Here is a 14,607-nt window from a genome sequence, read left to right on the forward strand (position 1 = left end):
AGATGCGAACTACTACAAGTTAGGTGCATTTCGGGGCTATGAACCCGATTTACACCAAAAACTCCTATACAAGTGTAGAATTGGGTTTAGGACCCGATTTGACACCAAAAACTCCTATACAAGTGCAGAATTGGGTTTAGGACCCAATTTGACACCAAAATCAATAAAGATGAAATAAAACTAACTTGAAAATAAAAGATAAAAACTTTCAGAGAAAAGACTTTAAACAAAAATGACTTAAGGACCAAGTCGAGAAAGGGGATTGAAATTCACCTCTATGGATGTACTTAGAGTATATAGGTCACAATTCAAACACAAAATTATAAGGGTTATCCCACAATTTGAGCAAGCCAAAATTGAGGATAACACACATTCTCATTACAATTTGTTGTACAAGATATAGAATTGAACACAAGCTATCAAATATCTTACTTTTAATCTAATTCTATTTCTTATGTTGTCTTCCAAATGAATCCAAGAAGTGTTTATATAGTAGTTCCATGCTTAAAGAATGATTTACATCATCCACGAGAGATCTCAAATCTCGATGCTTTGTGAAATGTACAAGTTAACCTAAATATGATGATGAAGGTTCAAGGGTTAATGAAATTCATTGTGATTCTAATTAAAGGTTCCTTTAGTATCATACTACCTTGTAAAATGTTTATTTGAATGTCGTGAATCATGGGAAGATCCACAAACGCTACACTTTAAACTACATGCTAACAGTTTTGTACATTGACCGTAATATCAATTTTTGAAATGACAAATGTTTGAAAAATTATTCAGATCTTCTAAAATATAGATATGATGTGTGTGAGTTAATACAGGTTTCTAATTTTCTATCTTGAGTCGGAAAAAATGTTTATATACTAAAATATAGTGCATTGTATTGAAACTCCTATTGACTAAGATGAAATAAAATATATATTTTGGTTAATGCTAGATTGTCTTTCAACCTAAGATGCTCCTAAATCAAAATTTAAAGATAATTTTTCTCTTGATTCTAAATTATTTTATTGATTCTTCTTATGTTAGTTTATTAATTTTCAAAATTTTGGTAGTTTAGTGATCAATTTGCATTTATTGATAAGAGCCATTCCATTAATTAAAAAATGCTCAACTTTGGTTTTTGACTTTGTGATAAACAATAAGAAATCATGCTTAACTCACACTTAGCCTTTATGTAATTTGGTTTCCCAATTCTATTCAAATATTTGAATGCATCTAGCAAGTTGGAATTCCACTTTGATATCCAATTTCTTTTAAGTAGGACTTGTTGATAGAATTCCAACTTTTCCAACAAGAGTGAGATCTAGACTTTCTTTCACCAATTTATATATAGCATCATGTATTTCCTTTGTTGATAAAACAAATGATGAAAATAAAGATACATGCTTATCAATACTCATATTTTTAAGCTTAGATAAAGTTTCTAAGAATAATTCATCACATGATGTGACATAGCATAGTTGTATTATTGAAATCTAAACCTTTGATTAAGTTTTAGTAGCCTCTAATGTGGATAACATATCTCATGTATCATTTGAAAACTTCCATTAATTTAGAAAATTATATCACATCACTAGTTGATAGGTTTTTCTTGTGTTTTTTCAAGCCCAATAATTCATTAGGATATTATTAACCACTTTAAAATTGTTTTATACCAAGAAATAAATTAGTTATTCCATTTGTTTTTTTTCCATAGGGTTTATGTTTTAGATTTATACATTAAATACCATGCTTATATTTTGTTCTTATTTAAAGGTGTCTAATGACCAATTCAAATTGACTTGTTGAATGGTCATACTTGCTTCTTTGTTTGACAAACCACCTACTAGTGGACTTTTTAGAATTTGAGTAAGGTCTTTGTTGACACAGATTTGTGTGTTTGTTGACAAGGAATTTTGTCCATCAATACAAATTTTTATCCAAATTTTTAACCTTAGATGTCACTCACTAAATTAAGACAAGTTTCTTTTTCTTCTTTCTAAAAAATAAAGAAATTAAGATTAGGTTTGATTCTCATAAAATAAATAAAATATTTATAAAATTATGTTTTCACTTATTTTTATACTTTTTTCAAATATTTCAATCTATTTATTCAAAATTGTTTTTAATTAACATAAATAAGTTTTTTTAATAATAAAATATATATAATTATTATCTAATTAATTAAAAAAATATATTTTCTTTTAACTTTTAAATGTTTCAACATAATTCTTAAGTATGACAATATATTTTTAATGGATAAAACCACACTAATTTTTAAACACAAATTCTAATTTACTTACTTTAAAATAGTTGTATTAAATATACTATTTTTCCTTCCTTATATTTTAAAATAGAAGTAAAATCTTTTAGTAAAAATTTTCCATTCTTAGTATTTTTTTACTGGTAATGGGCTAAAGCCAATAATATGTATGTAAACCACCCCTTTGGAATATCAACTTGTGACCTTTTTCAGGAACACAAATTGTCCACCACTACCAAGACCAAATTAGATTGTATGTATCTTGTCCTTAAATTTTAGAATAGTCTCATGCATGGACTGTAAAAGTCTCACGTTAGAAAATTAAATATCACCGTGGAAAATTAGATTCATTTTCACCATTGGTTGTTGCTGACATTTGTGGAAAGTTTCTCTGGGAAGTCTCTCACATTGGTTTTTTCTTCTTTCTTTGATGTTGCTGGTAAAAAATACAATAGCACGTGTCACATGCGGAAATTGAAACGTCATTCTAATGGATGCTATGGATACCACAACTGTCATTTTACTTGCATCATGTTACTAGGATGCAATGCTCAAGCTTAAATCCTGCACAGCGAAAGCCAAACATAACCGCCTACTTTAGGATGTATTTTATTCTCAGCATAACTGTAAACCTAATGTCAAACAATGGAAAGCAAAATATCAAAACTAGTTGTGTAAGAGCAATCGATTTGATGCCTATGATTGATCAGGTATGTATCAATAATTTGGTATAGTGGAAGCAATCCTTAGATATTTTTAAACACACAACCATTAACAAACAAAGCATTTGTAGTCTTCTCCAGCGCTACTTTACCAAAGAGTACAACGTTGCAGGTATTTCAAATATAATTTCAGAAATTAAGTTTTTTATTCTATGAACACCATTAAATAGTTGTTAACGTAAATGTTCATATAAAATATTTTCTATGTGCAACCATTAGCAAACAAAGCATTTGGAGTCTTCTAAGAGTGCTACTTAAGAAAACAGAACAACGAAAGGCAGTTTTAGGTACTTACTTCGCTGCTAGCATGTGATGATGCTTTAAAATTTATTCTGAAAGTTCTATGCTTTTTTGCTCTTGTTATCCGTTTGTCATTTACATGCTTCTATATTTGTTTAGGGATTAATTTGAGGTCTGTTTTTCAAAATGTTGTCGAAACAATATGTATTTTTACATAACCATTCTTAGCCAAAATAACTCATTAGATCCGAAAATAGTAATAGGGTTTCAATAATGTGACATAAAAAATCTGAAAAATGGTGGGAAAAACTGAGTCAAGTTTTGGGAAAGAGGGGAAAATCCCATGTGTTGTGAACATCGTTAAACAACAAATATAATGCTCATGTAAGGCTAACTTCGAACCAAATAATAATAAAATTAAATTTTAAAAACTATTAATATGCAGAAAATTGAGATGCATATTGTGCAACTACAAGAGCCATGGCATAAAAAACTTAGTTAGTCTAGGTCGTTCATGTTTACCTGGACAAAAAATGCACCACAAAAGAAGATTCAAATTTAAAAGACAAAATGATATTTTCTTAGTTATATATGTGTGTGTGTGCTGGAGGTTTAGATGAAAAATATTGTGGATCATTGAATCATCAAGCAGCGGTGTTAGTACGAATACAGGTTTTCTTGTCAATTTATGTCGCAATACTCTCACATTATTGAATTGACATGGTGTTATATCCTTGTCTCTGTACATATATCTTTCTACCACCCCATTCACAATAGCCATTAAAGTTAACAGAAAGTTGACAATTTAATGTTCATTAATCAAATCTATAACATTAAAAATTGATACACTATAATATTGTCTTTTCTTCAATTCTTCAAACAATTCAATTGCTTTAATTAATTTTCCTTAATTACAAACTGGATTAAAAAATAATTTTAAAATTTTGTTTTTCTGCTTTTAGTATTGTCAGAAAACAAAGAATAGATCTCTACAGAATGAGTCAAAAAGAAATATTTTAGAAAATTTCTACAAAATTATAATCACAAAATTACTATATTAAATTAATTTATAAATTAATAAGTTTAAAAGGTCAAATAACATAATACTATAATAAATTTATTAATAATACTACATTAGAGTAGTTAAAGTTGAATTTGTTTATCAAAATAAATATTTATCAAATATTAATAAACAAATAAATTTATTTGTAAATTTTGATTGGTTGAAAATAAGAATATATATATATAGTTTGCCATATAGGATTTATTTAAATATTAAAAACTTACATATATATTAAATTATATTAATTATCATTATATAATATAATAATTATATGAATAAAAATACCATTAATTAACATTTCAATACGTTAAAAATGAATCAATTAAAATATTACTTAATTATTATATTAAAATAATTTATAAATTAATAAATTTACAATCTCAAATAACATAATAGTATAATAAATTTAACATAATACTATAATAAATTTATTAATAATACTATAGTCATTAGAATATAGATATAAATTATATCCTCCTACCCACCCAATCTATAGCCTCCCACCCATCCCCTTATTAAAGTTAGCTTTAAGTTAGGGTAAAATTAGGATTCCATTCTAAGATAAAGCTTAGGATAGGGCTAGGGTTAGTAATATTAAATAATATATATCAAAATTAAGTAGCGTGTACTGATTATGGTTGGAGGTATCAATTGTGGTTGAAGTTAAGATTAAAGTTAATGTAAAATTAAGATTCCATTCTAAAATAAAGCTTTAAATAAGACTAAAGTTAGTATTAAGATTCAAATAAGATCAAAATTAGACATCCTCATTTAAAACCTCCCATATTTCTCGTTCAGTGAATATTTGTGGTAGTGAGGTCCGTCGAAATTAGTTATCCTCATTTAAAACCTCAACTCACAATTTAAAGTTTGAGATTTGGATGCAAGCGCTAATTATTATTAGCCGATTGGCTCTAAGTGGGAGCTTTCGCTTCAAAAGTCCATTTTAGTCCATTTTCTAGCCGGAAATATGTCATTCTGCTTGCGTGCTTGGTTTCTTCCGACAGATTTCCGTCATCCAGCTGTCAAACAACTTTGTGCCCATGCACTTGGCAGATTGTGCTATGCCCAGTGGTCTTCCACGTTTCCATTCTTCAATCCTAACCGCCTGGAAAGCAAAGTTGAGTGCATGGATTAAGAGGGGAACGGGAAAAAAAGTGAAGATCATTGAAGGAAATCAGTAGCAAAAACAAACCTGAAACTAGGAGCAGCTCACAATCTTGTAGAAAATCCAAGTATGAACCCTAAACTCTTTACATAGAATTCAAGGTAGTCCATTACTTGTTCTGGCAAACAAACATGCGCTTGGTTTGTGATTCCACATTTAGAATTTGAGGAACTTAGTCCTGATTAAGGTTGCGAGTCTTCCTTCCAGCGTGGCAGCGAAGACGAGCTGCAAGCTCTACGCCGGCTACCTTGAATTCCTGCGACTCTCCAGTGACCATCTTGCTTGAAACGGTGCCAGTCTCAGAGCTCTGGCAACCGCGGAGTTTGTATTGAACGGCTTTTCTGGAGATATTATTTGCAGTTCTTGGTTGAGTGAATGAATCTGTGCACTGCAACTTCCATTGCAGGCACTCTATCTCTATATCGGCTCCCTATTTGAAACATTGTGGTTTGGGTTTTTTATATGCATATAGATACAATGGATTATCTTAGTTTGTAATGTTGTTTGTTTGGTTTTCTAAGGCCAATCATTTGATTTTCTCTGTAATCTCTCAGACTTGTGAACCAGGTGGAGAAAGCTATTAGGAGAGGAGGCAGACAAGTCTTAAGGTAAAAGAGTGGTTTTTGAAAGATTCTCAACAAAGGATTCTGAAACTTCCGAAATCTGGCTCTGAATATTATGTCCAAGCCTCACTTCAGAAGAGAAGAGAACCTATAATGGACAGGAAGCTAAATGCATACAAAAATGAATTTTGAAATCCTCAAAGGATATATAACCTGAGGTGAGTTAAGAAAAAGAAGTATCCCCGTGCACTCTATCCTTCTTCCAGCATCTGCATCTTTAATTTTGAAAATCCTTATTTATCATTAATTCAGCTCACCTGAAATTTAATGTAATTTTTCACCTGCTATGTAGTAGATTAACTATTGAGAACTAATAGACGTGTCTAGAAACTTATCGCAACTGTGGGAATTAGACGTTTTAAATAAGATATTGTGTTGGTATTGTTTTGCTTTTAGAAGCAATGCCAGTCCTAGCTGCTTGAAATTATTAAGTTCTATTGGTTAGCGTGACATTACGGTAGTGGCAAATTTTGTCTTCCCTTGCTAGCTGTAAAATAGGTGGGACCAGTAACGCAATGTTTATCCGCAGCAGCTTGTGACTTATTTTTGGTTCTGCTCATCAAATTTAATTAATTAGCTCGTTGAATGCTCTGTGTGCTTGTGAGGTGGGATGATTGTTGTTATGTCTCTTGAACGTTTGAGTTTAATGGCATGTTTATAGTTTTATGTGTTTCCATTATAGGTACTGCTTTACTGGTTAGTGTGTTGGAAGCAATATGCTTGAACAGTTTTTCAAGTACAGACCACCAATTCATGTTGGTATTGAGTGATTGACTGAAGCATAAGAAAACTTTTGGGTTGCCACCGAATTTGGTTGACAACATTTTTGTGAAGTACAATTTGTTTAAGACTTTCCTTTTCCTCTTCGAACGGTCTTCTTAAGCAAATAACTTCACTTGCTATGATCTTAACTGCAGGTACAGAAAAGGACCAGCTCACACAAATCAGAACATTTTGGTAAAGGTACCTAGGTGTTTTCATTCATTTTCAGTTGTTGCATGACTTTTTGGCAGTCTTCCGTGTTCTTGTATTTTTTGTGCAAAAACACTTGCATCAATTCTGCTACATGTTAACAGCAGCAGCAGGTTAAGATGTTGATCTAGAAGATTGCGCTGCTCATTCTGTACCAACACAAACAGCAGCAGCAGATTAAAATGTTGATCCAGAAGATTGGACTGTTACAAAAGATTATTTATGGTTTTTGAACATCATAAATTTGACATACTAATACTGTTTATACACTGCAATCCGAAATACCTATCGGCTCACCGTTGCATGCAACTGCTAGTTTTATAATGTAAGGTAAACAAATTATGTTCTTTGTTGACGAGAGAAGGTACGTAAAGGGGAGGGACGATATTTTAGGGTTTTGTTCTGCTTTCCTGCTCTGTTAACCCCTGGAGACGGAGATGATGCACAACTTGAAATGGATACGATGCCCCCTTTTTAAACGGGTAACTTCTCCTCCCCATTCTCCTCATTCTTCAAAACAACACAAGACCTCATCTCACATCACTCACAAATTTAATGTTGTGCACTTCAATTAGTCCATTACTGCCCTCTGTAAATCGGGAAACGGATATAAGAGCTGGGATCTTTTACATTCAGCCATAACTCAACGCCTACCTCTCAATATTGTATCCTTCACCGCGCTTGTAGATGGCCTTGTAAACTCTGGTGATCTCCGTAGAATCAACTCCCTTCTTGCTAAAATGAAACAGATGGAAATACATTTCGATGTTATCTTTGTTAACACCCTCATAAAGTATTTGTGTAAACGGGATCAAATTGAGGAAGCACTTGGGATTTTCCACGAAATGAGGCACGCTCATTGTTTTTCTAATATTGCTACATACAACAACCTAATTGATGGTATCTACAAAAGAGGTAGAGTAGATGAAGCTCTTATTTTGGTGGCTCTGTGTATAATTGCAAGTTTGGGGGAAGAAAAGCTGGTTTGCTGTTGGGTAGATAGTATTTACATGAAGGAACTCACAGATATTGGGTCAGAATGCCCGACATCTGTGGCTTCTCCATTGTTAATTTTCCGTGCTCTGCAATGGACCGACACAGTATTCCTCTTTGCCCACCCGATCTCTCAAAATCATGTAAAGATTGGAGCCTTCTTTATATGTTTGAACTCACCGCTGCACATCAATCCCACCACCGCAACGCTGTGCGAGTGTTTCCACCACCATCGCAAAACTGCCCTTCTCTAACTGTTCTTTAACATCAAATAGTTTAACAGTTAAAAATAATACTTTGCTAATGCAAATAAAACAACAATTTATCACATAAAATACCTTGTTCAAAAAAAACTGTAGTAACGGATGTAACGGATGAATAAACCCATACAGGGCGAATCCTAAAATGGTGGAAAGAATTCCCCACTTTTAACTCCTTTTGGCCTTTCGCCTTTGGCTTGGATGCCCAGTAAAACTTATCCTAAAGTAATCAATATTAATGATTTTATAACTTAATGGCTTATTCTGTGCTTCACTATGAGGATTGTGAAGGTGGAGATGGGAAGGTAGTAAAAGCCCAACGAGTAAAGAAAGTTATTCGCCACCACCAAAATGCCCAGTAATGTACAGATGCTGAGATATGCCACGTAGCTTGCCTTCACTGTGTATTCTCAATCCTCATAGTGAAGCAGAGAATAAGCCATTACATTATAAAATTATTAGTACTGATTACTTAAGGGGCAATTTTACTGGGCATCCAAGCCAAAGGCGAAAGGCCAAAAGGAGTTAAAAGTGGGGAATATAAATGAGGAATTCATTCCACCATTTTAGGATCCACACTGTATGGGTTTGTTCATCCGTTACTATAGTTTGTCTTCAACCATGTATTTTATGTGATAAATTGTTGTTTTATTTGCATTAGCAAAGTATTAATTTTTATTGTTAAACTCTTAGATGTTAAAGAACAGTTAGAGAAGGAGAGTTTTGCGATGGTAGTGGAAACACAGGTTTTATTTGCAACGTTGCAGTGGTGGGATTGATGTGCAGCGGTGAGTTCAAAGTCAAACACACAAGTGAAGAAGGCCCCAATCTTTACTGTACATGATTTTGAGAGATCGGGTGGGCAAAGAGGAATAATGTGTTGGTCCATTGCAGAGCAATGGGAGAATTAACAGTGGAGAACCCACATATGTCAACAGCCTTCACAGCCAATAGGTGTGAGCTCCTTCATAGAAATAATATCTATCCAACAGCGACCCAGCTGATCTTATCGCCACACTTGCAATTATACACAGCCTGGTATTTCTCTTGATATTATTGCGTACAGTACCCTAATTAATGGTCTCTGCAAGGTGGGAAGGGAAGATGAAGCTCTAAGGTTAGTAGCAGGAATGAGACATAGTTGCTGCTCTCCAAATATTGTTACATACAACACCTTGATTAATGGGATCTGCAAAAGAGGTAGAGTAGATGAAGCTCTTGTTTTATTTGCTGAGATGATACAGGCTGGCATTTCTCCTGATATTATTGTGTGCAGTACCTAATTAATGTTCTCTGCAAGAAGGGAAGGGAAGATAAAGCTCTAAGATTAGTTCATGGAATGAACCATAGTTACTGCTCTCCAAATGTTGTGACATATACCACCTTGATTGATGGTCTTTGCAAAGTAAAAAGAGTAGATGAAGCTCTAGGATTAGTAACTAAAATGTTACAAGATGGCCATTTTCCTGACAGTTACACTTATACTAGTCAGATAGATTGCTTTTGCAAGGCTGGAAAAACAGACAAAGCCTACAATCTGTTTGTACAAACGATGGAATTTGGTCCTTTGCCAGATGAAGTGACATTTAATGTAGTTATTGATGGACTGTACAAAGATGGCAGGATGGATGCGGCTTGAAATTGTTTTCATGACATTTCCTGAAAGGGTATCCAGCCAAATTTGACTACTTATAATTCTTTGATATGCAGCCTATGTGAATTGCATGAGGTGGAAAAGGCCCAAAAGCTGTTTGCAAATAAGCTAAAGAAAAGCTGCTCTCCAGATGTTATTACCTACAACATTCTCATTGGTGGTTTATGTCAGAGTAACAGGGAAAATGAAGCATTTATACCTGTTTCTGAGATAGAAAACAGGGGGTATTTTCCTGATGTAATTACATATACTACGCTAATATGTGCATTTTGTAGAATAGAAGACATGAACATGGTAGGAAAGATGTTTAAGGAGATATAAACAAGGAATTTGAAACCTGATGAGGCAACATACAATACAATTATTGATGGTCTTTCAAGGCACGAGATATTTCTAGAGCACATTCACTCATGAATAAGATGCTTGATGAAGGCTTGACTCCTAATGCAGTCACTTATAACTGCCCGATTGATTTCTATGGCAAAATTGGTGAATTGGATTAGGCTTGGATATATTTTTTAAACATGAAAGTGGTTGGTATTACTCCAACTGTTGTAAGCTATAATATGTTGATTGATTTCTTTTTGCAAGGAAAACAAACTAGACAGGGCTTTCTCAATGCTGATCGAGATGAGAGCAAAGGGTTTGGTTCGAGACATTGTCACATATAATATATTACTTTGTACCTTACGCCATTGACATGACCTTGAAAAAACTCTTTTGTTGATGGATCAAATGAAGAAAGAAGGCTGTACTCTGACTGATGCAACTGTTCGAATACTTGATTGGGTGGTTGATCTTGGTCAAATGAAAAAATTATGGAACTTTGTAAATGATGATTCTTTTATTATTTCTAGGGAGTCATAACTCTTATGACTGTTACCCCAATTATGTGTTGTCCTTTCTGCCAAAAGATCCTATGATATCCTTGACATATTGTGCAGGTTGTATTCCCATATTATCAGTTTGGCATATATCTTCCTTGGTAGTGACAGTGACAACCTCAGGCTGTAGTGGCATATTGACATATTGTGCAGGTTGTATTATTGGTATACACTTGGCATGTGATTACGTTGAGTTGTGGGCACTTATACTTGACACAGTGGCGTCTTGGTACTTGCCACAGTGAAATCTTGATTGATTTTTGGCATTTTGTTGATACTAAGTGTGTATGGTGAAAATGGATAACAATAATAACAATATTGAAAGGCTAAATGAATTCAACCACCAAACCCTAGCCTAACAATCAACAAAGATCCACCATAACATATGAAGATTACCTAAGACAATGCAAATCAAATGAAATCACAAAGATTATACCATTACATGTCCAATAGGGTTTTGATCTCCATTCTTCCTATCTCCATTGATCTTGCTTGATATATTTGCTCTCAGATTTTATATGCACAAGAGCTCAACAAAGAACGAAATGTGGTTGCAAGTAGGATCGTAGTGTAGTCAAGTCCTTAAGATCAGTGATTAGGATGATTGATTAGAATGCATAGAACGATTAGAATGATTGATTATGAATGAATGATTAGGAATGAATGATTAGGGTTTGATAATGAAGGAAGCATCTCCTTATATAGAAGACACTATATGAAATGGAGGGATAAGATTGAGAGGTGTAAAAGGAGGTCAGCTATGATTAGAGGGTAGGTAAAAGAAATAATAAAATAATGAAAAAGGTAGGTAGTGTAGGATTTAAGAGATGAATGACATGTGTCATAGGTGGAAAAGGTTAATGAATTAATTAAATAAATAAAGATTTATTTAATTAATAGAAGAAGTGGGATCAATTAAATAAATAAGATATTTATTTAATTTAAAAAAATGATAATTTAAATAAATAAATGTATTTATTTAAATGAGAAATAAGACTAGAAGAGGATAAATGAATTAATTAAATAAATAAAGATTTATTTAATTAATAGAAGAATTAAGCTTAGATAATTAAATAAATAATAGACATGACAATTTTAGGTGTCTACACTAAGTTTTTCAGTGGGACAAAGAGTTTCAGTTCATACTTGGCATGGTATATTGAGACTTTGTACATGCTAGATGCGATCTCTCATAGGGCATTGTTATTTGGTTCATCATACCCGTGTGATCTTTATAATATTAATGCTTTATGTATCATTCTTAATACTTATTAGTAAGAGTTGATGACTTATTAGTATGTTCTTGATAAGTCATAAATTACTTATTTCATACAAGATAAATAAAGTTGTTAATATTTTAAAGGGATACAAGGGTTATAATGTTTCAAGTAACGAGGATAAGCTGGAAGGGTGTAATCAATCCCATCATAATGCACTCTACATAGGGTTGGCATATTGTGGTTTTGGAGAGACGTTACTTCGGGTACTTTTTGAATATCGAAGCAAATACATTAGCGTAGTTTTACTTTCGAAAACATCTTCTTACATCTTCAAACCTTAGATGCTAGGGCACGGCTTTGGAAATGGAAAGAATACGAAGGCTGCATAGAAGAAGTTATCAGATGTGAACTGTGGCGACAAGAGGGACTGATTCAGTTTTGGTTGGTATTCGAATGGTATAACAATTTTTGGTACACATCTCTCACCTTAATCTCTTGGTTATCTTAATCAAGGTTTGCAAACAAAATGAATGCAAAGTAGTTATTGTTAAGTTTGCATTGGTCTTTCATGACAAATCGGAAAAGAAGGTTCAAAATCTGGGTTTTACTGTTAATTCAGTTATGAAAAAGATGTGAACCGTTTTCTTTATCTGAGCATTAGTATAAGAAAACTCACAGTGGTTGAGAAGGGGGTTCGAACTGAAAAAGATGTAAAAAGTTTTTTTTTTCATTTTCATGATTCAGTTTTTTGTTTGAAATTGAGAAGGTTCTGTGGTTAAAGATTTTTGTGATTTTGTGAAGAATCTTGATAGAACAAATTTTGGGTGTTACATATTTTGACAGAGGCATTGTGCTATTCAGTATTGAAATTTGAGGGCAAAAATCTATGTTTATTTTGTCAAAATATTCTATAGTGCTATAAGCACTGATGTTTCTTTGAAAACTTGTTTGTAATTATGACATTTTCAGACCAGTGAGATGTTACCATTGTTTGACAGCAATTTGAAAACACTGTGAAATTTGCAAAACCACTGAAATGTTAAACACAAATGTATTTTATGTTTTATTGGTTTCAAACAATGAAATCTATGAGACATAGGGTATGTTATATAGAACGGTGAATTGTACTTCAGTGAAATCCTCTGTCCTTTATTCTCTCAAATTATGTTAAATGTTGCAACGTTAAGTCAGTGAGACATAAATTGACCTTTTTGTTCTTATCAGGGAGACTTGGCATTTCTATCTGCCACTGAGGCATTCTTGCTAGTGAGGCATATTCTTTGTTCAGTGAGAAATTATTCAGCCAGTGAGGCCTTTGTAAACAGAAATTTTGCATATTAAGCCAGTGAGGCATTTCCGAGTGGTTTTTATTCCCCATGAGGGTTTTCCACTCATGAAAATCATTGTGTCAATATTTACCTTGTGATATTTATGATGTTTTGTGTTGTGAGATTTATGATGCTTTATGTTGCTATACATGTTTCAAGTTGTTTGGTTCTTAAATGATTAAGAGTGTCTTCAATGATTAAGAGTGTCTTCAACAGATTTAAACTGAGTTTACAAATTGTCTGCTCAAATTGGATTGAAAATAGTTTATTGCCTTGAACACTGATTCAGCCCCCACCTCTCAGTGTTTACTATACTCCAACAATGCCTTGGTGACTGCTAGCCATATCAAAATCACAATTGGTTACATATTTTCCCAGCTACAAATTGTTATTCATACATTCGTTTCAGTGTCACTAATGAATAGAAACTTACTTCTGTGCAAGGATGAGAGAGTTGATGTTGTCATGTTATCTTCTAGCTTCATAAACTCTAATCATGTATGATAGTTTAGAAAGAAAGCATAACTTGATGGTTCCTTTTCATTACCGAAGATCTTTCTGTCAGTAGGTTACTGTTACAAGCAATTCCATAATTCTACCAATAAATTGTCATTGACTTCAAACTTTTTTAATAGATTTATACGTAGTATGAAATACTCTAGGGCTAGCACTACAAACGTTAACTTATATAGGTAGTTGTAAAGGTGTTACATTCAATTCATTATTTTTCCCTTAGCTCAAAATGAGGCATCTACTGAGTGCCCTCTCAGTAATCTAGAAAGTGTACCAGAACTAAAATATGAGTTATGAATTGTGGCCATCCAAAGCTGTCAACTGCTTATTTTTCTTGTTTTCCGAGATTTCTTCTGTTGACAATGTGAAAGTATCTGCAGCTGACTGACACGACCATGTAAACCTGATCGTGACAGTAACAAGTTTGTATTTCCGTCCATATTTTTCTTGTTTTTCGAGATTTCTTCTGTTGACAATGTGAAAGTATCTGCAGCTGACTGACACGACCATGTAAACCTGATCGTGACAGTAACAAGTTTGTATTTCCGGGCATGGACGGATGTCTTTGATTGATGGTTTGAGTAAATTTGGTATTTTTATCTCATTTGCAGCAGCCAAGTGTGCCCATTCATGCTATTTATTATCCAAGATGTTTCATTCTCTTTGTTTGGGAGGAAACGTATAAAATTGAAACCTATTATATTTTTATAATC

The 14,607-nt window shown here is 33.1% G+C and overlaps 1 long non-coding RNA gene and 1 pseudogene across 3 annotated transcripts; both read left to right on the top strand.

The window, feature by feature from the left end:
• Positions 1–5,221: 5,221 nt before the first annotated feature.
• LOC131873600 (uncharacterized) lies at positions 5,222–7,256 on the top strand. 3 transcript variants are annotated; one of them, XR_009371493.1, is made up of 3 exons: positions 5,222–6,228; positions 6,753–6,825; positions 6,988–7,256. It is a non-coding gene; the product is annotated as an uncharacterized LOC131873600 (long non-coding RNA). The 3 variants fall into 3 exon arrangements; XR_009371492.1 differs by having other exon boundaries at positions 6,753–7,256; XR_009371491.1 differs by lacking the exon at positions 6,753–6,825.
• A 1,293-nt stretch (positions 7,257–8,549) lies between these two features.
• Positions 8,550–10,114, top strand: LOC131073204 (pentatricopeptide repeat-containing protein At1g63130, mitochondrial-like; annotated as a pseudogene).
• The last annotated feature ends 4,493 nt before the right edge of the window (positions 10,115–14,607 follow it).

The sequence above is a fragment of the Cryptomeria japonica genome, chromosome 2 (assembly GCF_030272615.1).
Source record: "Cryptomeria japonica chromosome 2, Sugi_1.0, whole genome shotgun sequence".
Classification (NCBI taxonomy): Eukaryota; Viridiplantae; Streptophyta; class Pinopsida; order Cupressales; family Cupressaceae; genus Cryptomeria; species Cryptomeria japonica.